Genomic DNA, 26,120 nt, shown 5'->3' on the forward strand with positions numbered 1-26,120 from the left:
TTAGGTGTATAAGGTGCACAAATATCACGGTTCAATGTGTTCAGGTCTTGAAGTCACAGTTCAGTACAAGAAAAAAATTCAGTATCAAGAAAAAAATCTGTTTTTATATTTGGTCAGCATATATATATATATATATATATATATATATATATATATATATATATATATATATATATATATATATATAATATATATATATATATACAAACAAATTTCTGAGATTAATTTGGTTTTATTATATTTGAATACAAAAAAATGTAAGGCATAGAATTGCATAGGATTTTGAATGGAAACATTGTTTCTATAATCCCGGTGGATTATTTGATCCTTAAGAAATAGTCAAGACATTCCTACATAAAAAAATAATACAAACATTATTTGTTTTTTCTGTTTTGTTTTTATATATATTCTTATTTTTAATGATTGATTTTCTTTTTAATTATTTACCAATCCTTGCAGATTTCTATGAAGTGTTAATTTTGCAAACAAGATCTGGGACAGGGGTTAAAGGCCACACCTACAGAAAGTACTTCCCTGTTCCAGGCATTTGAATGCCAGTTGAAAAACAATACATTAAAAATAAAACCGAATGGGGCAGGGGGGAGTAGGGTGGGCAAGAAGAGCCGGTAGAAAAGGAGGTTTAGGCTCAATCCGATTACCGCTTGCTCGCAGGCTGATTGGCTGGCTGGCTGTCAGGCAGCCAATAAAACATTGCAGTATGTTATGTCCTACATGGTGAGAACAAACCTCTGTATTCTCCATACATCTAAGGACTAATTTAAGAGCCTGTTTACACGAAAAAAATAGTTTTTGTTGAAAACTGGAAAGTTTTGTTGCTTTTTCTACTGTGCATCCAATCATTCATTCATTGTCTCCAGATTATGTGAGATTGGGTCGCTGGGACAACAGGTCCATGACAAGTCCAGCCATTTGTATCTGGGATATCATTATTTTAGTAATGAATTATACCTCCAGACCAAAGATAAGGGTCAGAACATAGATGGACTGGTAAATAGAGAGCTGTGCTTTTTTACTCAGCTCTTTCTTCACAACAGACCGGAGCAGTGCCCGCATTACTGCAGACGCAGCCCCAATCTTTCCATCCCTCGTTCCATCCTACCATCACTCGTGAACAAGACACTAAGATACTTAAACTCCCTGCTTGAGGCAGAGACTGATCCCCAATCCAGAGGGGGCAATCCGCCTTTTTCCGGTCAAGGACCATGGCTTCAGACTTTGAGGAGTAGGATTAGGATTAGGATTGAAAGACAGAACAATTTTTCTTCCAAGTACAATATTGAGGCTTTTCTAAATTTCTAATAATCTTGTGGGAGAATCTGTTATATTCTGATCAAAATAAGCTTGAACTTTGGTCACATTTACAAAACGTGTGTGCCACAAAAACCCACTAAGCATACCAAGGCCCTGTTTACATGATCTTACATTAGTTTTATGTAGTGAGTCTATATATATATATATATATATATATATATATATATATATATATGTGTATATATATATATATATGTGTGTATATATATATATATACGTACATATATACATATATATAGTCAATGAGAGAATAATTCATCCGAAGAACATTCATTAGCTATAGTGCAGCTCTAAAATGTGTCAGAGAATATGTTCGATCACCTAAAGATGGTTGTAGACAAGAGTTGTCTTCATAGTTTTATATTTTTGAAGAACTTTGCATGGCAGAAGTTATCAGATATTGACAACTTAAGTTGAGGGACGCAAACAGACTCTTGACAAAGAATCAAAATATGCTTCAACAAATATTTTCTTTCAAGGTGTGCACACAAATGAAGCTCCTTTGTCATTTGCAGTTGTTTTCCGGTGGAAGATTTATATGATTTTCAACTGAATTACACAAAATCTATGTCACATTAAAGGTGAAAAATGTCAAAGGCTGTTATTGCTGCACTTGTTTGTAGGTTTCGGTTCTGCTTTAGTTTACTGACCTCTGTTGTGATCTACGAGCTTTCAAAAGAAAATGACACAGTCAGATTCAGACAGGGGGCTGCATAAATAAATGGCTTTGAAGTACCAGAGAAAATGCATTCTGGTAACGATTTCCTTACTCTCAGTATTTGACCCGCACTTTGAAATTTGATTCCACCACATGAAAGCCAAATAATATTTAAACCCTGTATAAAGTCATTTACCACAGTCTCTCTTTATGCTTACTAATAGGTATAAATTAATAAAACTGATTTACTAGAGATAACTAAACATTCAAACTTCTTTGAAACTTCCCTGCCTTGCATCCAAGCTTCAAGAGCATTGGATCACTAAAGAGACATTATTATTATTATTATTATTATTATTATTATTATTATTATTATTATTATTATTATTATTATTATTATTATTATTATTGATTTAGTGGTTATTTTACCATGTGTAGTTGCCTGTGTAAAATTAATTCCTGTGTTTACATAGGAAAATGTACTTAGTGGAAAGCACCACATTTCTGTATTAAAATGCTTGTTTCGTTTTCATTTACTGCATAATTGTGATGTAGAACAGAAAACACTTTAAACATATATTATAAAATCCTCTGAAAAGTTTGGCATACTCTCAGGAAACATTGGCAGCCAGAGAACCCAAAATTTTATCCAGACATGGCCTTGCATTAAAAAAGTTTATTAACCAAAATAACCACAGACCTGATGCAATAGGCTGAGGCTAGGTAAAGTCTGGGAGACATGCTTGGGTAATGCACAGAAATCTAAACAGGGCAGACAGGAATAAAGTGAGACATTGAGGTTTGTGGAGGTGGACCGAAACAAAGACAAGAGCTTGGGAGTTGCATGTTGAAGATGATGGTAGTTTATCAATAAATAAGACAACAGGGAAGTGCCCAGAACAGGGTAGGATGTTGGAACAAGAAGACGGACCTGACAATATGTGTGACAGATCCATAAGATGTGATCTGGACAAGGCAGGAAGGAAAATGACACTTGATATCTGTGTACAGGTATATGCAAATAGTTGTTATTTATCTGAAGGCGTCAGGCTCCTTTCACAATGTCTATGTTCCTTGTCCGCTCCATCCTTTAATTGCAAAATGTGATGCGCAGCAATCCAAACTGGATTCATGTAGGTTTTGGTAATGCATCCAGACAGCTCCATCCCCTCCCTCCTTTATTTTGAAATAATACCAGATCCACTTTACACTTCCTGTATCTGACTTCCTATATGGTTAATCTGGTTTTCAGAGATTGACGCGTTTCGCACCATCATCCGTCACAGATAGACTTGATCCACATTTCTGACTGACCATGGAGGAGGGCTCTCTGTCATGCCATAGCACCACAGAGCATGTGGTAAATACCCTATTGACTAGACTGGCTTTTATTTGTGACAGAATGACAAACACACAGATGATTAAGTCTCTGTGAATGAGTGGTCAGTTTGTCTGTAGTAGGTTTATGAGGGCAGGAAACAAGTGTGTGAGATGAGCTTGATTACAGTAGCGGAGAGGCAGGTGCGCTGAAAAATTCTTGATGAAACTGGGCAGAGGATGTGTGACAGAATACAAACAGCAGACAGGCCAGAATCATGACTGCGTACATAGAAATATAGATCTCAAAAGCCCACCGCGCCTTTGGGGGATTTCAGTTTGCTGGGATTTACTTTCATAGGAAAAGGTCCTGGTCTGAGGGTAAGATGTTTCAAGAAGCCTGGAGCTTTGTTTAATGGATGGGGTTGTGTGCAGCAACAAAAACTGTCCTGCACAAGGGGGAGTACGGAGAAATAAGGCGATTACGAGTTTACAAACCTATCTTAAACCTATTTTACATCCTGTGTCAGAAAAAGTAGTTTTAAGATTATTTAGGTGAGAAAGTACCCCTCCAAACTTCATCTGGGCAGCCAGTTCATCAAAGTTGAGCCAATTTTGATTCTGTATCCAGACTTGTTGGGTGCGCCAGACCACTCCGGGGAGACTGCAGTGTTAACCCCTGTTGCTGCAGCGTTTAGCCAGCCAAAAGAGCAGCATTTATAATGCTGGATAAGGGTACTGTACAAATGTGCAAATCAGCGAGTGTGGTACACAGTCCATTTTATACTTCAGCAGTTCAACAGTCTGATGGTAGCAGGGAAAAAGCTTTTGCAGAACCTGGTGGTCCTGCAGCGGATGCTGTGGAACCTCTTTCCAGAGGGCAGCAGGGAGAATAGTCCATGGTGGGGGTGTGAGGGGTCCCTGATGATGTTACGGGCTCGGGACACACAGCGCTGCGATGAAATGTCTCTAATGGAGGGAAGAGGAGCCCCGATGATCCATTCTGCTGTCCTCACCACTCTCCTCACGTTCTTCCAGTCGGAGGCACTGCAGCCTCCACACCACACAGAGAGACAGCTGGTCAGAATGCTCTCTATGGTGCTTCTGTAGAAGGTCTTAAGGATGGGTGGGGGCAGGTGGGCTCTCCTCATCCTCTGCAGAAAGTACAGTCGCTTTTGTGCCCTCTTCACCAGTGACGTGGTGTTCACAGACCAGGTGAGGTTGTCCGTGATGTGCACCCCCAGGAACTTGGTGCTGCTGACCACCTCCACAGCTGAGCTGTTGATGAGCAGTGGAGAGTGGTGAGGCCGGTTCTTCCTGAAGTCGATGATGATCTCCTTCGTCTTCTCCACGTTCAGGATCAGGCTGTTGTCTCTGCACCAGCCCACCAGCTGCTCCACCTCCTCTCTGTAGTCCCCGTCGTTGTCGTCTCTGATCAGGCCCACCACCGTTGTGTCGTCTGCAAACTTCACGATGTGATTGGTGGTGAACCTGGGGACGCAGTCATGAGTCATCAGGGTGAACAGCAGGGGGCTCAGGACGCAGCCCTGAGGGGAGCCCGTGCTGAGGTTGATGACATCAGAAATGTTCTGTCCGACCCGGACTGACTGAGGTCTGTTTGTGAGGAAGTCTAGCAGCCAGTTGCGAAGGGGTGTGTTGAAGCCCAGATGCTCCATTTGTTGATTTGACATGTTTGCTGTAACCCCTGTAGGGTAAACTTTAAACTGGCGGATGTATATCTTTTTTAATCCAATTGTCTTCTTCTTTTCAATACAGACAAGATTTGTGCATAATTAGCAGTTTTTTTTTTTTTGCTGATCCAACCTGAAATGCTGATCTCTGCAGCTCCTCCATAGTCACCATGGGTTTCTTGGCTGTTTCTTTGATTATGGCTCACCAGTCAGTTTTGGTGGATGGCTATATCTTGGTAGGTGTGCACTGGTGCCATATGTTTTCCACATTTACATTATAAATTGTATGGTGCACTGTGAGATGTTCAAAGCTTGGGATAATATTTTTTAATCCAACACTGGTTCAGATTTATCCACAACTTTATCGCTTGCCTGTATAAAATGACCCCTGGTCATTAAAATGGTGAAAATATTACTTCAGTAACTTCTGAATGCCATAAGTCACAATGCATTGTATTAAGAGGGATGAATAAAAACTCAGAATTACAATTTTCCCATTTTTATTTGTAAAGAATGTTGATTAAGTGTTGTGTACCATCATTTTTCTTCCATTTGAAAAACTGGCAGTTTATGTTGACCTAACAAATAAAAACCCATGAAAGTGCTTTGAATTTGTGGTTGAAACCAGGGTAAATCTGAAAAAGTTCAAGAAGAAGGAACAGTACACTGGTTGGGTAATGCATGTTCAGCTATCTTGGAATATTTGCACAGTTCTTATAATGTTACCAATTAATTGTGACTGCAATTTGTCAAGTACGTCAAAATGGGGAAAAAAAAACATTTTGTCTTTATCTGTCATTGAAGAGTTAAAACCAGAAAACATAATTTCTCACTAATTAATCCACATGAGATTATTTTGACATTGGCAATTGCAATGTTCATATAAATATAAATTTGATGAATCCGTTTGTGCTGTTTACTTTCCCAGCTGCAAGAACAACAATATAATTTGTTTGTTATTGTAAGTCCATCTCAGTTTGTTCTGCATCATAAGCATTTGGAGCAGTCCCTTTAATTCGTTGTAAACGTGATTGATGCTTGCAAAAACACTCCAAGACAGTGCGGCAATCAATTATGTGTGATTTATTGTCTTTGCAGCTTCAGTATGCATTCTGTCGCTGTTAAAAGAAAAAAAGGACTAACTTTCTGTGCAGTCTTCCTCACAGAGCTATAATCCTTGTTTTCCAAAGTCTTTTTGTGATCTAGAGGCACCACTTCCAAGCTGTGCTCATCATATTTTATTTTAGTAATTCACAGTGAAGGTCATTCTTATGAATCGACGAGGGAAAGTCCAGTTTTTGTTCCAAATCTAATTAGAAGTCAGAAAGTCAGACGTATCTCTCTGGGCATTTTTTTTTCTTTCAACATGATTTAATTATCAGCTCAAGTAAATCATCTACAGTCTATTGCATCAGGTGCCAGCCAGCTGGAACAAATGCACAAAATAAATAAACCTGCTCTGGCATGCCCTGACTTCCTGGCGGGAGCTGCAAGGTTACTCTCTGAAGCACCTTTACACCACATGGGCACAATTAACACAGTTAAAATCTGTTTAGAGCACTGTGTTATGATCTATGGAGAGCTGATCTGTTGTGATATCTCCTGGACATAGCATTTTATCATTTTGCTCTTGTACAATCAAAACATATCCTCAGTGCAGACCATGGTCTGCAGAGCCACGAGCCTCACTAATTACTAATGGTGATTTAATGTAGCAGCGTGACCACTTTCACTCCTGTGCAGGACCCATTCCTGCACTGTTGTCCTTGTAAATTAGGTGTGCACCACTGATTAATGGTTAACAGCCACCATTCCAGGCGAAGCATCATCAGCAAAGCATTGAATTAAATGGTTGTCTCATTTAGTTAGAAAACCAATGTTGCTTAAAAACAAGATAACTTTATTAAACAAAACACCCCCCGTTAAACCTTACAGAGGTTTTACAATAGCTCACAAATACTGATTTGTTTAGGCACAAATGCAGAACCATGTCAATACAAAAATACTAGAGAGCATAGAGGGTCTTGGAAAAATAATTGAACCTTGAACTTTTTTATTTTAACATGTTACAGAGTCACTCATTATCCCCCTTCACATCAATTGCAGCGAAGACACAACGTAATTCAAATGGAAGCATTTATGTAAAACACAAGTGACTTGACTGTGTATATAACGTGTGTGTGTGTGTGTGTGTGTGTGTGTGTGTGTGTGTGTGTGTGTGTGTGTGTGTGTGTGTGTGTGTGTGTGTGTGTGTGTGTGTGTGTGTCAATCCATAGGGAGCAACATCATCTGAAGCAACAGGGGACTTGGCACAACCATGACTCACTGAAACGACACAAATTAGTTTATATGAATGTTTATTGTTCACACTGCACAAACATATTTGAAACAAGATTGTAGCATACATTTGTGAGACCCTATTTTCTCTTCCATGTTCTTTACTTCAGGGTCCTGTTTGGTGTCTTAATGTTTTTCACGAAACACTTATTTGTCATGTCTCTCGTGTCTTCTTGTTTTCTCATCTATTCTCTCTATCACTGTCATTTTCCTCTCTTTCCTCTTTCTTCTGCTGTATTCTGACCTCACATGCTCACCCGTCTCTCCTGACAAATCAAAAACAGTCATCCACCTGTCTTAGTCTGTCTTTATTGTTAATTTTAGATTTGGCTCACCGAAATATATTTCTAAAAGAACACAAAAACAAAAAGTGCTTTTTTACACACATTTTATAGTAAAGCTAAGTATTTTTTTCTTTGCAGTCTAATTTAGCCTGGATATCACTATAATAACTTAAATATCTATCAGTGGTATGTAATAGTTTAAAGTGAATGCGATAAAGGCCAGTCAGTTTTTGTTTGTTTTGAAAAACACGGGGTCATAATGAGTCTCAGCAACATGTCCTTACCTGCATCACTTCCCTGTGTTTGCAACACACTCTTTCCCTCAAAGGTGAACTTTGTTTGTGGCAGCCTTTTCTTCATCTGGATAAAATAAAGAACAGGATCCCTGTTCATTTATTAAACCGGTTAAAAAAGTCAAACATAAAAACAGAAAAAAACTGTCTTAATTTAACAGATGCAAACAGCTATTGAAACAGAAACATCATAATGTCGTAGCTACTCACAAAATATCTTAACAGCAATGTTATGAAGGGTGAGGACTAATGAACTGTTATTTGGAGAAGAACCAAACTGAAGTAGAATATTATTAGCAAGTTACCTCTGTTAGGTTTCATCCAGAGGGATTTAACTGAGAGTAGCTCTGGTTTCACTGACAGCTGCACTCTTCTTCTAGTCTTTATTTTAGCGGGAGGGTTCGCAACATAGACATTATATAGGTAGACGCCCCATGGACTGGTGCTGACTACTGGAGCTGATGTTTCTGCATGGTTGCCATTTTGGATAGGCCTCTCACGTGACATCAGTGCATTTATTTGTACTGAGGAAGCTGTTTGCCCAACTAAAATAAATCATAACTCCTTGAATTTTTACCCAATTTTCACATGACTTGGTTTGTTACAAATGACAGAGATGTGGTTATGATACATGACGCTGTCACACATGAAAATGCTGATATACGTTGTTTAAACAACATGTGGTCTTTAACAGACAGACATATGGCATATTGATGTATAAATACGTGATTTCATACTGAAATACTTTGTTTTATGCTCTTAAACAAAGATACATGTGTTATTACAAATTATTAAATGTATAAATTAACATATTTAATATTTTAATAAAGAAAGAAGTTGGTCATGTAAATGTATTTCTCTCTCTCACATGTACAATCCTGAACCTTTTTCTACACACAAACAATAATTTCTTCATATTTCTGCGTGGTGTGCAAGCACACAGTTTTTTTTTAAATGCCTGGAAGAGTGTTCTTTAAGACTGTTTTGCACAGTTTCTTTCATGTGATGGTATTCTGTAACTCTAGGGTACTTAATTTGGCAACTTGATTCTGTAATTACCAGAAAGAGAGGACCCAGAATTCAGCCAGACAAGATCAGATAGCATTAAAAACAGTTTATGCAGGTCGAGGGTGAATCACCAGCATCTGGGACAGGAACCACTGGAATTGGTGACTACAGGTTAGTGACCAGAAGGAAGCTTCGGGAGATGTTACGGTCACTAAAACTTTGATCACTAGCCTTCTCACAGTCCGGAAACAGGCCGAGAAGGTGAGTGAAGGCTCCTGTTGGCGGGTGACATCGCTGGTGAAGCACAATGTGATCCAGAGTCCGATCAGGACAGCTTGAAGGATCTTACTCATGGGGCTGGCAAGTAATCGGTGGTCGAAGGACAGGCACTAGGTCAGAACCGTGATAGCAGATTCAGGCAGAATGGTCAGGGGGAATAACCAGAGTCCGCAATTTGACAGCAGATCCAGGGTCAGAGCTGGATGATCAGAGATCATGGGGAAATCCAAAACAGAATCCGGGGTCAGAATCATGGCATAGAAGCAGGTCAGATATTCAGGAAGCACAAACAGTCAGGTCCAACTGGGGTTAGGCAGGCTCAGAGAATCAGGAGGCAGAAACAGGTCAGAAACAGGCAGGCAGGATACAGAACGCTGGAATTAACTCACCAGTGGCTTGTAATAATCTGGCACTAGTGACTGGTCTGAGAGCTGGTTATATAGTCAGAGGTGCAGATGGATCTGGTGAAGGCTGATGAGAATGGGGCGGAGCTGCACAGGTGTCAAATGGTGAATCAGACCAGCCCTAGTGCCAAAATCATGACAGATGCAGCCTTAATTTGTGAAATACCGCAATAATAAATCAATGAACATAAAATTATGGTCCATCTGTTGGGTTTCTGCAATGTTCTGTAGGAGAGATCTATCCAACATGGCAGCACCGCGAAATGCGCTCCAGCACGTAATGAGGCCTCTACGTATATAATGCCTATGGTTCGCAAAGCTGCACTTTTCTTCGTAGACTTTGAGTTTGGCTGCCTTACACAGTTTCAGCAGCCCCTACAGTAACCTGGTGGAGCTAATTAAAGAAACACGCCATTCCAAAGCATTTTTTGATAATTTCTTCATTATATACACAGCAAAAAATACTGAGGTCCGGACCTCGGTGTCCTCAATGGTAGCTCGGCCATGGTTACAACGACAAACTCCAATGCTTTTTGTTGAGATTTTATGTGGTAAACCAATTCATACTAGCACATACTACAATTGTTAAGTGGAAGGAACTAGATAAATGGTTCCCAGATTTATTTATTTTGTTTTTGTACAAATAAAAATCAAAAATAGAACTTGTACACAATCAATAATCAATTAGAAATCACCTAAATATTAAAACGTGTATAAATAACATCATGAAGAGCAAACAGCACACCACACAGGCTAAGGATAAAGCTTTAAACATCTCTAGGGCATTGTTTAAACTTAATCTCGCCAGTCCCAGTCCTTGGGAGCAACTGCAAATTTTAGGTGCATCCCTGTTCCAACAGACCAGAATCAAACAAATAGCTTCTAACCAGTCCTCTGAAAGCTTGATGATATGCTGAGGAGGAAATTTAGTCATTTGGTTCAGGGATCAAGGAAGCAGAATGCTTCAAATAGCTGCAAGAGTCATACTCTATCACCTGAATATGGACAGAGTATGTCCAGCTAAACTGAGAGTCAAGCTAGGAGAGTATTAATCAGACAAGCAGCCAAGGGTCCCCTGGTAACTCTGGAGGAGCTGGAGAGAAAATATTTGTTTCTGAAATGACAGCAAAAATACAGCCATTGTTAAATAAAAGCAATAACTGTTCCTGTGTTGCAAGGAATGTACATTTGTGGAAGAAAGTGAAAAAACACTGCACATAACCCTGAACGCACCTATCCAACCAGCACATATTACCTACCGGGATGCTTTTCTTCAACAGGGACAGGGAAGTAGATCAGATATGGATAGATGAAGGCAGCTGAATACAGGGTGACCCTGGCTGAAAACTTGCCATATGCTGCACAATTCTTGAGTCTGGGGAGAAATTTAACTTCCCAGCTGGACAATGACACTAAACATACAGCCAGAGCCACAATAGAATGGTTTAGCTAAAGTACATTTATTTCTTCCACTTCACAGTTATTCACTACTTGTGTTGGTCTACGACAAACGTTGATCTTTAAAATCCATTAAAGCTTGTGGCTGTAAAAAATGTGGAGTTCACCAGGTATACTTTAAAAAGCTGAGCATTTACTGAATGCCCTCTTAAACCATAAAGCAAACTGTAAGACCAGAACCTGTAATACCCTAAAAACTGGTACAATTTTAGTGTATTTTTAGAACCTGTCAATTTCCTAAATCACAAAAATTCCTTCAAATGAATCGCTTCTATCAGCTGGTTCAATTCCTCAGCTGCACAGCGAAAAGACAAAGTGCTCAGCCAAACACGGTGCCCTGTGCCATCAATCATTGCTCTATATTAACTACCCCCACCTCCAATCGCAAAGAAAACAATTAAAGTTAAACTTGATGATTTGTTTTGGTAGCCCATAAATCATGGTGGTATATGAAACCCACAGTCTCCAAGGGCCCCTTTTCATGTTCCCCAATCAGCAAGCTGAGCCTCAAAAGCACCGCTTTGAACTGGCCTGATGATATCAATTAATGTATATCTTTCTTTGTTAGTTTTGAATAAACTGCTAGTTGTTCTTGTTTTTAAACTTACAATAAATTAAAGCCCCTTTTGTAAGTCCATGAGCACCATAAGTGACCATGCAAATATGTTTCCATGATTTGTGAATAAAAAATACCATTCAGAGGTTGAGATACTGATGTCTTGAAGATCTGTGCTGCCTGCATGTTGTTCTATTTTATATGACGTCAGCCCAAATGCAGGAGGGGATTGTTGTCTCTTTGTCTCAGTGGGATGACATTTCGAAAAATTTATTGACATATTGTTTTGCACAGCTCAAACTGGTGCCGCCTATGAGCTGCTCTTCTCTCATGATGTTCTTTTCAGGACTGGAAATATTTTTCCTCTCAATTGTTGCCCTCTTTTACATTTATTTTTTAAAATAGTAACTCACTACACCAAGGAGACATTTCTATCACCCTTGGCAACAACTCAATAAGTTATTCTGTTTGTGGTTGGGCCTTTATCTGCACGGGGGAAAAAAACAGGTGGTGACTAAGCCTGGACTTCAAATACTTGACTTGGAGTGTGTCACCATTTCCAAGGATTTGTCTGAAAGAATGTCACTCCCTAGACACTACAGCTCATTGTATTCCTTAATAAGAAGGGGAATAAGAGGGACGGATCCCTCAGCTTGCAACATAACAGGTAGGCCCGGTGATATTTGTCGATCTTGCTCAGTGCCTAGACATTTCTGCTCATGCAAGAATACTGCAGAGAATCTGGTTTTATAATGAGATACATCATAAAGACTGTGACGGTTTCAGCTGCACAGGACACCTTGTTATTGTCCAGGGCATGGCTCGGGTCAGACATTTGCAATATCAATTTTTCATGGATGGAAATTTGTCTGAATAATACCAAGTGCCCTTTGTCTGATCAGCGAATGAGACTTGTTCCATAAAGTCGGCTTGAAAAATGTATCTTCAGTTCTTACACAGTGTCACCTTGGTAAATTTAGCAGCCGATTAGCTAGAGAAGTATATTGAAGAGAAAGTGTGAAGGGACAAGTCTATTACAAGACAAATCATGTAATCAGGATTTTTTTTTATTCTTTTTATTGAAATGTCATTGACTCCTTCTGGAACTACAGATATCTCCGTTAGGAATTTTCTGTCCCCCATACCAACCAGGTCTCTCTTGTAAATGAAACACAGAATCTCAAGGGACTAACATGTATAAATACAGGATTTTCTTTTTTTAAAAAACAAGTAATTTAAGATTGTGTTTGCCCACCCTGAGCCTTAATCCACTGTCAGCATTATTTTCCACACAGATTTGCATACTACATTCCGCGTCAAATAAAGTTTTAGCAGCTCTCTTTTTTATGATGTAGTGCCACGAGAGGTGTCTATCTTGCACAACCAACTGAAGCATCATGCACAATACAGCAAAAGTTACCACATTTCAAGCACAAAAAAGGATGTCAGTCAGCCCTTATTGGTCTGCCTGTTGGGACAACAACCACACCATGCCAAGTGACACACCATGGGTAGTTTAACATAGCTGTAATCATGGTCTCAAAGAAGTCCCGCAATTCATGCTTGAGCTATCAGCAACGACGGGTCAGAAACAAAATAAGCCAATTATTTTGTATTCATGTTGTAATTATTTTCAGGTGAAATTACAAAATAACTCAGCCAAACTTCACAAAAACACAATATCCCTTCACTGGCTTCACCCAGTTGTAAACCAGTTTTCCGTGTTGTTGTAGCTCAATTTTTCTTGCCTGTTTATTATTAATTAATTTCCCTGCATAGTGGGACAAAGTTGGCCAAGGTTGCCACTTCATGAGCAAAGCAAGAAAAATGTTGGGGAAGCGGTTGGAAAAGTTGTTTTTTCTCCTGTCTCTATTTTTATAAATTAGATTTTTAAATGAATTCAAATCAAAAACAAGGGAACTTTGCAACTATGTGTTTGACCAGTGATTGCTGATTGACTGCTGACCCTATTCTGTGAAGACTGCTTTGTTTGTTATTAGACAACAGCTTTTTTTTTTCTTTTTACAAAAGTGTATAAATGGCAATTCTTTAAATCAAATCAAAATGTGGACGGCACGACCAGAGAGTAAAATGCAGTCCTGCTCAAGGTTGGTCATCTGGTCACCCTACCAACTGAACACATTTTTAAAGAGGCCACCTCGGGTGCAAATACACCAGAAAAAGACTAGAGAGATCAGAACATGAAAAGACAACAACAGATGGCCAGAAAGATTACAGCTTTAGATTGACTTTTTTCAGTTTGTCAAAGTTGTTTTTCCCGTTTCCCATGGAGGTCAGAATGATGTGAAGCAACAGTAAAAGTGAGTCTTACAAAAACTGCACTGCACAGAGAGACACCTTCAGATCTATAGCTAGCTTACATTTATCCTGAAACCCAAAGATAGCCTAACTACAAAGTAATTACCTCACAACCTTCGTAATGTGTCAGTCATTGTCCTTCATAAACATCATAATATTCCTGCACTGGTTTTGTTGATCTTTTCACCATAACCACATCACGTCTATTGAAAGTTTTAAGTTTTAACATCTGTATGCGCGTCAACAAGCTTCCTGAGACCATGACACTAATACAATTCAAATATGGTGCAATAAGGTTTTCAAAACTAGTATGACATTTTTATATAGAAGAATTGGGCTTGTTTATGATTAACCTTTTGTTGGTGGAAAAGGGTCAATTGCATTTTAGCTTTTTTTTTGCTATGTTTTGCAAAGAGAAATGCTTCATACTGTCTTTTAAACAATTTGTCTTTAAACTAATTCTGCCCATGTTTGTCTACTCTAAGGTGTAGAGTCAAATGTGGAGCAGATTCCTTAAAAGCAGAAATGGCCTCACACATGTGAAAATGGCTTTGAGAAGAAAACTTGGGAGAAAATTGCATGCAATGTTAAGCCCAACGTTATTTAGATTCATGACAGATTTTGATTTAACCAAGAAGTTTGTTTCTAATGGGAATGGAGATGGCCATCTCTGAAAAGATAATGTATAAGGAGTATACATTTTGAAAATTGTTTTATTTACATTTTATTAAAAATGGCATATTGAATTATTTAAACCCTTCTCAAAGATATGTTTTACATTACAATTACTAATCCGTTAAATTACCTGACCCTGTTTTTGGAACTTTCTGCTGATAACCTAAATCTGCCAGCAGTTAAAATAATGTTTGCTTTTAACTTTAGGTCATTAAATCTTTGATCACGACTTCTACTTAGTTCCACAGCAGAAACTAACCTATATTGTTTCCATTATTGCCCTAATTGTTTAAATATTTGGAAAATGTTATTAAGAATGAAAAGCATGATATGAAGGTAGCCGCTCCAGATCCACGACCCACGCTAAATTCAAGACCGATTTAACAGAATTTAATATTTAAAAAAAGAAAAAAAACTATAATTCAATTTAGATAAACAATTTTTAGAAATATATTGACATTTGACATATATAGCAAACTCATAAAAGCAAAACATAAATAAAAATGCAGAAATAGTTTCCACAGAAGTGCAAGTTATGTTTTGTTTCCTACAGATCCCGGGTGCCAAACCCACAGCGTTATCTCAGTTCCTCCTTACACGTTATCTTGTATCTAAGACTGAAAATGGTCACAATACCCATCTTACATGTAGGTTTGGTGACATACAATTACAGTTTTGTCCATCTAAATATGGGGAGAAAAGAAATATCCATTTCATTTCTTCTGGTCAACTTTAATTGTGGGTGACTGCTTTGTGGATTAGTCTCATTTAATCTTATTTCTTGTCCCACATGACCAAAATTAACCAAATCCATTTAAAATCAAGCCACATTGTAGCTTTTCCATACTACTGACATGTTGATTTTCTGTCTGTGAAAAAAGCAAATTAAAGCTGTTGACACTGGCTATTCATTGCAGCGAGCAATTTTAAAAAGAAAGGAAATCACTTGTGACAATTATTGTTTTGTTGCTGTCTAGTAATAGCATGGTTCACATTTGAAATAAATTAGAGTCCCATGTAACAAATTTCTTTGAGCTGAGGGAAAAACAGATAGGGAAGTCATATCCATTAATGTCATTCATTCTGCTGTGGCACCTAATTGGAGGAGCGGAATGGATGAGTGAAACCAGAACCATCATCTGCCTACATGCTTTAAAGTGGATAAAATAAATGCAGAATGAGTGGCGTTGTTAAATGCTAAAGCTTATATTTATTGCAGATAGGATTTAGAAAGGGGGAATATTTCCCCTGAAAAGGTATCCACACTTCTTCAACTTTTCAACATTTTGTCACAACACAGCAAAAAATGGTTATTGTATTTAATTTGGATTTTATGTGACCAACACAAAAGGCCCGTTTACACTACACTTTTTTAACCGAGCCGAGACCAGTCCGAGCTCGGTAACCGAGATAACTCTTGTGTGTAAATGGTAAGCAGACTGAACTGGACCGCGCTAGACGTAACCGGTCCGCGCTAAATGCAGACCAGTTCCTGGGGAGGTCTCGGACTGTTTTTTTTGTATCCCGGTTATCTGATAACGAGCGCATGAGCAGACCGCGTCATCCCCTTACAGTCAGCTGACTGTCCGCTTTTTTTCTGCCGTGTGTGGCTGCAATTCCCGATTCACACTCAATTCAGACAAATTTCAGACATTCATAATAATACTAGCTTCCTTACCGTGCCACACAATTTCCAGTGATGATTCTGCTTAGCAGCGCGATGGACCTCAGTGTCTGTTGTTGTTTCCTGCGTCTGTAAATCCTTATTAGACGTTCGTTTGTCTTATCCACGTCCCAAAAGCCGACTCTGTCTAACCATAACATCCTGAATGTTACGGGTGCCGCCATTTTGATTTGCTCGGTCCCGCCTTCAATCCCAGAGAGCGGTAGTACCGCAGATCACCACTAGGAGGCGAGGAGCAATCAAGGAACCGGGATAGTGTGGTGTGTAAACGGTCGTCTCGGCTTGGTTAACTGATCCAAGCTCAGACTGGTCTCGGCTCGGCTCGGTTAAAAAAGTGTAGTGTAAACGGGCCTATAGTCTCTTCCCTGCCGTCATCAGACTCCACTCACTCCTCGCCTGTCAACCTGGTTTGCCCCTGCTTGCTGTTGGAATCCTGCCACCTCTGTTTCTCAAGTTAAGTCTCTGCCTACTGCTGGGTTTTTCCTATCTCACCTGAGTCTCAAGTCAGGCCTCTGCTCGCTGCTGGACTATCTGCCACCTCTCTGCCTCAAGCCTCTGCCTGCTGTTTGATTTACCTGCCTCATCCGTGTTTCTGCTGCTGGACTGTTCTGCCTCCTCAGAGCTTCTAGTGAGGCCTCTGTGGCCGCAGGGTTTCCTGCCTCCTCTGGCTCCAGCACCCATCCACAACCTGCTGCTCCTGTTCAGTCGAAACTCTGGTTACTCATTCCACTGTTCATCCTATTTTCAATAAACTCTTTAAACCTAGCTCAGTGTGTGGTTTTATTTGTTCTCATCAGATAAATCGTGACAATTAATATTTATTAATATTGGATATTATAAATAATAATGCTATTCTAGTCAAAGGTAAGCAACAACATATAATGTCTCCTAATGGTTGTTTAATAAGGTGCCAGCCTTTAATTATTATAACCAGCAATTATCAATTAACAATTATCAACCTTATTTACCATGAAAGATGGATGTCTAGCGAGTTGTTGTGCCAGTTCAGACGTGACAGAAAGCGGTAACGGACTACGTTACCCATGATGCAATGTGGTCAAAATGGCCACCAACTCATGTGGTCAAAATGGCCACCAACTCCCATCACGCAACACGGCAAAATGGCCGCCGATCAAGGAAACGGCATCAATTCGGGACGTAACGGACTGCGTTACCCATGATGCAGTGTGGTCAAAATGGCCACCAACTCCCATCACGCAACACGGCAAAATGGCCGCCGATCAAGATAAGGTTGCTATAGTGATGGCTATAAAAGCCGATCACACACGATGAGCTTCCTTCTTCCCTGGCTTTTAGCCAACCCGAGAAGACACGCACAGCTGATTCCCACGCCACGTGTTCGATTGCTCGCTGGACCGAGATTTTTCGACGCAACGGTTATTCCCTGCTTTATAACAGGAGGTCGACTTAAATAAGTACTTTTAAATTCCCTCTGACCAAAAGACTGAGAGACGCCGCATCTCCCACTGATCGAAGAGGACCCCGCTTTTGTCTGGCCAACAAAGCGACCGAACCCGGAGGAAGAAACGAAGGAGTTTTTTTTCTTCCCCGTCCCGCGGCAGCCTGTGGACAACTGCGCTCGTCGAAGCGCGTCCAGAAAGCCACACTCGGAGCGTTCCGGACCAGCCCCGAGGCAACTCAAAGTAACGGGGTTTTCCCCCTTTCATTTCTGTCTCACCAACAGGGTGTTTAGAAGTGCCTGGGCAGGCGGTAGAACTTTGTAGGTGTTGGTTAATGCTTTTATTCCACGACGAAGTTGGAATTACTTTGCTGAACATTTTCTTTGTATGTGCATGCATTTTACAATTGATTTGCTGTGTTGATTTGTGATCCATCAAGAACCCCCGCCGTGGGCTACCGATTTATTTCTTTTCATCTTCTTCCCTGCTTCCCCCCTCTCTCTCTTTTCGCTCCTTATCAGTTTAATTTCTTTGTCCGAGCTCAAGTCGCGGGCTTTGCTTTAAACTCCTAGTTAGCTGCCCCCCCTCTCGAAACGAGGCATTGTCCCATCAGCGTAAGCGTGGTTACGTCATTAGGACCTCCCCTCATACGTCATCGTAGCCGCCATCTTGGGAGGGTGACGTATATCTGAACTGTAGGTAGCTTAGCTGAACTAGCTTTGTGTAAGACATCAAAGCGTCCAGTGAGATTCCCGAAGCTGTTCTGTCTATCAATGCTGATACGTGAAATGCCGGTGTTTCGAGGGCGGTGTTAAACAACTTTGAGTTAAGTTAAGATCTGCTAACCGCTCATTTTAATCCATTGTTTATTTTGTTTTGTTCTTTATTTCCACATATATATTTTGCATGTTTTAGTTTAGTAATGAGTAAGAATTCCAAAGTTGTTTGAATCAGAGAATTACTGTAACAGGGAATTGCTTTTGGTTCAATAAAACCAACCACTGCGGAATAGACATTGTTTTGTGTTCAGTCCAATTCACAGTTACATGGTTATTCAGAAATCAGAGCTAACCTCCTTTGGAGTTAACATCTGACATTAATACAGAGACAATATCATTGGATGGTGATAAGGAATAAGGATTTAAACTCTAATTGCAGTTACATTGGGGTTCTCACAGCCTGCTGGATAAACCTGGTCGGTGAACAGTCCGACCTGATCATTTATTCCAGCATAAATGAGTTCATAACAGCAAGTTAACTAATGCATTAGTGGTATAAATACTTATAAGCTTATAGCTAACATCACCACCATTTGAACTATATTTGTTATAGCGAAATTTTGAGTTGAATGATTTATTATTTAAATTATAATACCAAATTATAATTAATAATAATAATAAGCATATTCAACCAGCTTATGGCATAGCATAAATTGGCGTCCCTGGGTGGGCTGGAGTCTACTTATTGGCGTTCCTTTAGACTAAATCGAATAACCAGCAACTTATGAATTGAATGAACACAATCCATATTCCAGCATTTTGACTGCTCACCTTGCCAAAAGGACTATTCAGTCATAATTGATTAAGGAGGTATCATTACTAAATATATACGTGTTTGTGGTGGTTTGAGGTTGTTAACCTGAGGTTTGAATATTGATTTCTGGACTGGAAGTCAGCTAGATTGAAATAGACAGCAGCCAGCGTCTGCTACTTGTCAATCAGAGTCTGTGTCGTGTTCTGCTTTGAAAAGAGAGACCCTGCCTCCATCTGGTGGCCAGGATAGGTAGTTGCAGTCACGGTTTTAAAGACAGCTTAGATCACTGTGTCCCGGAGGGACAGTTTTGAAAGTCAGTTTTATGGAGATAATTTCTTGACAAAACGTTGTAAGCAAAAAAATGTGTTGCACACAAATAAAACTTGTTTTGCACACAAAAAGATATGTTTCACACACAAAAAATTGTTTTGCAAACTGTTCGCCAACCTTGCACTCAAAATATCATTTATAAGTTTTCCTCGGGTACAAAACGGTCTGTGCTCGTACAAAACTGCCTCTGCTCGCACAAAGCAGCCTCTGCTCGAGTACGAAACAATCCCACCACCGCTGCGGTAAATTTGTGCCAAAAGTCACGTGATGCATTAAGAGTTGTTGTTGTTGTTGTTCAGACTTCCCGACAGCAGGGGGCGCACCCGAAAGAAACTGAAATGCGCCGGTTTGGCTGAGGAAGAAAGACGTGACACCATAGCTCAGTGCAGCTAACAGCATCAGCACCCCACAGGTAAGTTTCAAAGCTTTCCCGGTGAAAAAGTAACAGCTCACTTTGCAGATAGAACATGTAAGATTTCAGTTAAAGGTACTGCTGTGTTACAGTAAGGGACCATGTTACGTTTTAGAGCAAATTACATGAAAGCTAGCCTTAGGTTGAACGCCATGCTAAAACAACTTTTGCTTTGTATGTAACCCCACTGGTTGGCTTCTCCCTTTACTTTGTTGTCAAATAAATAGTACCTGAGTGGATACCCAGATAAATGCATTGTTAACAGATTATAATGTGTTTTTATGTTGTTTTCAACTGACTGTCTGTTGTTCTTATTGGTGTAAACCTAAATTGGTGTTTGGATATAATAATTTATCCTAAAACTGTTAAACCAATGCATGTATGCTTATGTGCAAAACGGATTCTTAAGCAATTTAAAATAATTGCAACGAGTGGATATTGATTATTTGAAAATTGGTAAGGAAATTAATTAAAAAATTGCGTTTTCTAACATAAATATGAATGTTACAAGTAAAGCATATAGCAGCAGATCTAGATTATATCTCACTACCTTTCTAACTCCTTAATTTCTTCAAAGTAAAAATGAGGTCATCTGTGCCCAATTGCAAATATGTGTTGTGCACTTATTAAAATTGGTTTGGCCATGGCAAAAACCACAGCTGGAATTGGCCACATGGGCAGATATTTTCTTAAAACGTTTGTTTTCTTCTTGGTAATTATTTTTTTTTCTTTAAGAGGAGTATTATCCTTTACATATCCATAACACATATCTGTTTTCCAGCATCCACTGATGAGGTGAAGGTCATCAAAGTTCTGGGCTGGATGGAAGGCTACCAGATCATCAACCTGCTTTGAGACACGCCGACTTCCATCACAAGACTACCAAGACTTGAACAATTCAAAATTTTATGTAATCTTTAAACATACGGCAGATGATTTGAGCTTGTTTAAAAATAACTTAATATGTAACCGTTTTAGTTCCCAGTATTAACTACTTTGATCACTAACTGTTGCAGCATGTCCTTCATAGCTCTTAGTGGAGCCGTTTAGGCTGGAAAAAAAAGGCCAGGTTTGAGGTTCTAAATTTCCTGACAGTCTTACATGCAGAAATTGTTTTTCATAGTCCTGTTTTTGGCTTCATCCATTTCATCAGCCAGTTTGTTTTATACAGCCCGCTTTATGGTAATACATGGATTGTTTACTGGGAAAAACCTGGAGAATTAATGGAGTTCTTTCAGTCTTGATTTCAACAATAAAAGCAATCCTTGTGGAAAGGTGTATTCACTTTGATTGATATTGGTAAGAATTGGAAATGAAGACTTTATGAAAGGGTATGTTTATTATGCAATGTGGAAAATAAAGGACAAAAATTTTCCCACACTGTTTGCATCCTCAGGTTTATTAACAGCTCCATGTGCCCTTTTTTCCAATAACCTCAGCATTTTCAAAATTTTTATACAGTACCATACACATTTACCATCATAATCCCAGCAGTTCTACACTTTTATTCAGTGAATGCACTAACTTGGTTACATTTCCCTGGCTAGATTTTACTACTTAAAAACCTTTTGCAACAATGGTAACCACAATAAGATTAAACCCGTAAAGTGTTGGTCATACTGGAGAGTAGCAATATATATATATATATATATATATATATATTCTGAGCCGTGCGATTCAGAATGTCCCAGTGCATCCATGGCTGCCCTCAGTGCTACCAAGTTGTTCAGGGCTCAACACATTGCCAGTTTCAGAAATAGTGACCCCACAGTGTGGGTCATCCAGCAGTCCACTGTTGTCCCAGTCAATATGAGGCAGGCAGAGTCCCTGCAAGAAAGATATATAGAGAATAAAAAAGAGGCCGTGATTCTGTTGCTACAACTTACTGAATATAATTAAATTTATGAAGCTAAGGATGGAAAAGCAAATGACTCCAAAATCCATTAATTATTTTGAAGGACCATAATAAACAGATTTCAAAGAAACCAGTTTCAGTGCCACCTCTCTGATGTACTCAATGTTTTGTTGTATTGGAGTGATCAGATAAATGATCAGATAAATTCATTTCTGGTTTGAAATATACGCATTAATGTGAGAAACTGTATAATAGCCAGCACAAAAAAATCCTTCTTACCTCTGTGATTTCTGGTTCTACCACAGCATGCTGGATGCTTCCCATCTTCCATAACTGACTGAGTGTTAGATTCCCCTCAGTTCTGAGTGAATGGTCATCTCAGCCACTGCTGATGGTGTGAAAACTTAGTTGTAGTCTTGGGACAAATAAATGGTGACAACAGAAGTTATCTAACATGTTTCACAGGTCAAGCGAATTGTTGTCCTCTCCTGAGTGCAGCACATTGTTGTGTATGTTAGTTCCTGCGCACCACACGTCTCCAAAGACGTTTAATTCTGAAAGGAGAGTAAAGATCAAATCATAGTCTAAATACATTATTTTTCAAAAGTCCGTTACACAGCATTTTTAGATCAGAGATAAAACTAAACAGGGCCTTTAACTAAAATCTTACATGATCTATCAGTGAGCTGTTACTTTTTCACCGGGAAAGTTTTGAAACTTACCTGTGGGGTGCTGATGCTGTTAGCTGTGTTATCACGTCTCTCTTCCTCAGCCAAACCGGTGCGTTTCAGTTTTTTTGGGTGCGCCCCCTGCTGTCGGGAAGTCTGAACAACAACTCAATGCATCACGTGACTTTTGGCACAAATTTACCGCAGCGGTGGTGGGATTGTTTCGTACTCGAGCAGAGGCTGTTTTGTGCAAGCACAGACCGTTTTGTACTCGAGGAAAACTTATAAATTATATTTTGAGTGCAAGGTTGGCGAACAGTTTGCAAAACAATTTTTTGTGTGTGAGACATATCATTTTGTGTGCAAAACAGGTTTTATTTGTGTGCAACACATTTTTTTGCTTACAACGTTTTGGCAGGAAATTATCTCCATACAGTTTCTTTAAACTTACCTTACGGTTCCGCCCTTTTGTCTTCTTTAATTTTATTTTATTCATATATTTTTTTTTTCTCCTTTATCCCCTTCTGCTCATCATAAGTGGTCAAAATTGAGCTGTGATTTTGAAACTAAGGTTGCAATTTAGCGGTTTTTAACTGTCATTCTTTGCCACCTCTGAAGCTCCAAAACACTTTGCTATTTTCCACACATGTGTAGAGCACCTGTTCTGAAATAACTTACATCACAAACAAAGCCACAGCTTTATCATTTAATTACTGGCCGAAAGGTTAGTGGTCCATGTCACTCAAAGTTAATTTTCTCAAAGTTAAACAAGCATATTAACCGTTCCTAAAACTAAGGAGTTGTAAGTCGCAGGGTTGATTTTCCCCTGTGCAGCCTAATTAAACGCACGTATTTGAACCCACTTACTGCAGTTAAGTGCCAGTCATAGTGCGTGTTTGCTGTTAACAGTTAAAGTGAAGCCACTTAACAGTTGTTGTTAGCAGTTGTTGTTTAGCGCTGAGCTAAACTTAAGTGTATGCGTTGTTACCTAGTGCTAAGCTAGAATACAGCGTTGTTATTTGTTGTCTGTTGTTTAGCGCTGAGCTAAACTACAGGTTGTTACCTGTTGTGTTGTTATCCATAGCTGACAAAGAATGGATAGTAGCGGTTCTTCAGTCAAAGGAGCTGAAGGTCCAAACCATTCCATTGGAATGGAGGCCCAGGATGTCATTAGCTCACTGCTTAAAATGACACCGGACGAACAAACCCGTCTGAATCAGTTTAACATAGGAGACTGTGAGAGGAGAATTCAGGAATTGGTGGAGGAGGTCCAGAGCAAACCTAAACATAGATTGGTAGCAGATGTTTTGGGTGAATTAACTGCGTTATACCACCGAAGGTTAACGCTAGAGACCAATCTGCGTAACAGAGAGGTTGAGAGGGCGTGCTTTAGCTGAGGAAAGAATCAGGGAGCTAGAACAGAGAAGTGTTCAGGGCAGCTGTCATCCCACAGAGGAGCGAGAGGAGGATCGCATTAGCTTGCAGACAGAAGGATCTGAGTGTGAGAACTCCAAAGGAAAACATGGAGATCACACCTGGAGGACATTGGATGAACTGGGCCCTCAGACACCTTCTGAGCGAAGGGTAAGCGAAGGTCAGGACAGATATAGCAGTGTGATACAGAAAGAAATGCCTAAACAACTTAGGGTGGCAATCAGGACTGATCCACATGATGTAAATCATGGGAAAACACCTGCTTCCCACCTGACCCCTGACACGGCCCGCTATGATCTTTTCCCCCCACCAGGGCGACGAGAGCACCGTTCCTGGGACACAGGTGAACCCCACTCCTCTGAACTGCGTCCACAGACAAGAGTTCATGACAGGGAGGGTCCCCCTGCGTCCCACGAACGGCCGCCGATGCCAGGTAGGTGGTCAGAACTGGAGCCTCCCTCCCATCGTGGTTACCGCAGGCAGGAGTCGTCAGGAGAGGACTCAGATGGACCAGCTCCGATCCCTGAACAGGGACTGCGGATGCGTCAACTTGAGTCCCTGGCCCGAGACATAGAGCGTTTTGATCCTAGCAATACAGAATCCACCATTGATGACTATCTCAGAGAGGTAGAGCGCTGTCTGCTAGACTTATATAGCCCCTCAGCTCGAGAAAAGTTGAAGCTTATCTGGAAAACCACGTCCAGAAGTGTCCATGTTTTCATAGAAAGCCTCCCTCCAGCTACACGTGACCGTTATTCAGCTCTTTGTCAGGCTTTAAGAGAAGAATATTCGGCGTTTACAGACCCAGCTTCGGCCACTCTTGGAGCTTTTGCAATTCAGCAAAAGAGAACTGAAGCACCAAAAGAGTACTACCGTCGCTTGCGGGCTGCTTACTTTCAGGGACGAAATGCTCCCGGCTTGGAGGAAGACCACGCTTTCAAATCTTTGTTCCTCCATAATCTTCATGAAAGCGTGCGTTATGAGGTTACCATGCATTGTAGAACCAAGAAACTTACCATGCAGGAAATCAGGAAATACGCGCAGGTGGCATGGGAAACACGTGTCCGGCCCAACAAAGGAGCCGATAGTGATAAAAAGGTTCTGCAGATTCAAGCCGAACCAGAAAAGAGTTTAGGTCTGGAGGGACATGAGATGCCTCCCTTCAAACCTAAAACTAGATTTGGTCCCAAGAAGCAACATGGTTTTGAGCCGCAGCAGAAGAAAGCTTCTCATGGGAGAGGTCCCCTGCATGGGAGAGGTCAGCATGGCAGCATGGAAGGTGAGAGGTTTCAAAAATGGCACAGGCCGGATCCAGCCCGAGACGGTAAGCAAACTGACTGGCCAGAAAGGTCGAAAAGCACACATGACAACAAAGGCTGGAACCTGCGCATGGAGGAGTCAATGAGAAAGGAGATAGAGGAGACTTTTCGCAGGTTGCTAGCCGAAACAGTGCGTCAGATCGCGCCGCAGCCGTCCCAGCCATCATCCAATCCTGTCGACCCTCCAGGTAAGCCAGGCCCAAAACCCCAGCCAGCATGACTAGGCGTGGAACAGGCTTCCCCTTCTAACAGAGTTTATCTGATTAAGGGGGGGGACCAACCGAAAAATCACCAACAACCTTCTAAGATCCGATCAGCAGGTGATCAGAAAGCCCCTTTTCTAAGGTTTCTAGGTGAGCTAAACCATCATGAAAATGCACACCGCTTATACTGCTCGACAGTTATCGGAGGATGTGTAACTGCAAATGCTCTTTTAGACACGGGTTCCGAGATCAGTCTAATGTGCTCAGATTTGTTTGATGAGGTGACCAGAGCTATGGTGTCTCTTGGGAAACCGTTCCAGGTGGAGACCTGTGACGTGGGCATCACCAGCTACACTCAGGATCAGTCATGCATCACCAAACGGGCGTGGTTAGACATCACTTTCCGTGACATGACCCTGGTGCACCCCATCTACATATGTACTTTGGACACAGAACCTTTTCTTGTGGGTCAGGACCTGTTGAACAGGTTAGCCCCACTCATTGACTGCTATCATGGTCATCTTTGGGCCCAAGTGGGGACTCCCAAGCCCCCCACTTCTGGAAGTGGACTGTCCGTCCCTATCAACCAGGTGACATGCTCTGAGGAGCCCAAAGAACTTTTAGCACCATTTCTGCCTTCCACAGAGCCG

At 40.4% G+C, this 26,120-nt stretch overlaps 1 long non-coding RNA gene across 1 annotated transcript; it reads right to left on the bottom strand.

Moving 5' to 3' along the window:
• Positions 1-21,116: 21,116 nt before the first annotated feature.
• LOC118557556 lies at positions 21,117-22,611 on the bottom strand. Its single transcript, XR_004927914.1, has 3 exons — positions 22,569-22,611; positions 22,126-22,400; positions 21,117-21,818 (listed from the first exon to the last, which is right to left on the bottom strand). It is a non-coding gene; the product is annotated as an uncharacterized LOC118557556 (long non-coding RNA).
• Between the last annotated feature and the right edge of the window lie 3,509 nt (positions 22,612-26,120).

Source organism: Fundulus heteroclitus, chromosome 23, assembly GCF_011125445.2.
Source record: "Fundulus heteroclitus isolate FHET01 chromosome 23, MU-UCD_Fhet_4.1, whole genome shotgun sequence".
NCBI lineage: Eukaryota > Metazoa > Chordata > Actinopteri > Cyprinodontiformes > Fundulidae > Fundulus > Fundulus heteroclitus.